The following is an 898-nucleotide window of genomic DNA, read 5'->3' as shown; positions in this document are numbered from 1 at the left end:
ACCCAAATTCCTGAGGCCAAAATCATTCTTAGAAGATTCCAGACCTAAGGAGAAAGACTGAAAACTTCTGACCCACATTGGAATTGGGCCACCGTGGAACTCCTGAAGACAAAAACAATCCGGCCTCGACAATATAAAATCAAAAGAGAGAACCAGAAGAACCAGCTCTTCATACCCAAAAAGTAAACAAGAAAGACACATAAAATTCAAAAAAAGAAGCAGAACTAAACTTGAAGGCCTGAGTATCAAACAAGAGTCAGAAACTACAAAAGAAATTCACATGTCAAAACCACAGAGAAAAAATAATAACATGAAAAACCAAAATAACATATCCCCACCAAATACCAGTAATCCTCTAGAGGAGCACAATGAGAACCCCCTAGAGACAATGCAGGACATGGAACTCAAAAGAACAGTGATGAATATGATAAAAGAATTCAGTGAATTTAAAGAACACACAAACAAGGTAATCATAGAGCTGAAGGAAGATAGAGATAAACTACTGAATGAATTCAGAAAAGAGCTAGAAATATTGAAGAATACTCAGCTGAAATAAAGAGCAAAGTGAAACACTCCATAAGCCAATTAGAAACGACATCCAATAGGATGAACGAAATGGAAAACAGAGTATCAAGATTGGAAGATAAAGTGGACGAACTGGACCACTCAAGCAAAGATTATGAAAAATTTAAGAAATCACAAGAATGGAATATGCAGGAATTGAGCGATACCATAAAAAGACCAAACTTATGAATCATAGGCATACAGGAAGGAGAAGAATCCCAAGACAATGGCATGGACCAGATCTTCAACAGAATTGTGGAAGAAAATTTCCCAAACTTAAAGAAAGACATGCCCATACAAATACAAGAAGCATACAGAACACCAAACAGACAGG

This window comes from Nannospalax galili, unplaced genomic scaffold (assembly GCF_000622305.1).
Source record: "Nannospalax galili isolate Female #2095 unplaced genomic scaffold, S.galili_v1.0 scaffold314, whole genome shotgun sequence".
Taxonomy (NCBI): domain Eukaryota; kingdom Metazoa; phylum Chordata; class Mammalia; order Rodentia; family Spalacidae; genus Nannospalax; species Nannospalax galili.
Note: the sequence above shows the minus strand (reverse complement) of the source record.